Genomic DNA, 218 nt, shown 5'->3' on the forward strand with positions numbered 1-218 from the left:
TTCATTTATTTCTATCTTTTTATTATTAAATTAATTTTTTATTTTTTTATTTTATATATTCCTCCTTTAAATATTCTAATCTTTTTAGGTAATGCTAATTTAAATTTTACTTAGGATTAAGGTATTAAATATAATATTCCTATCGATAAAAATAAACCTCCTGTAAATGAAGATGATAAGGATATTAATCGAGTATTTTCTTTATATGATTTTACATG

This window comes from Ichthyophthirius multifiliis (assembly GCF_000220395.1).
Source record: "Ichthyophthirius multifiliis unplaced genomic scaffold scaff_1120509250564, whole genome shotgun sequence".
NCBI classification, from domain to species: Eukaryota; Ciliophora; class Oligohymenophorea; order Hymenostomatida; genus Ichthyophthirius; species Ichthyophthirius multifiliis.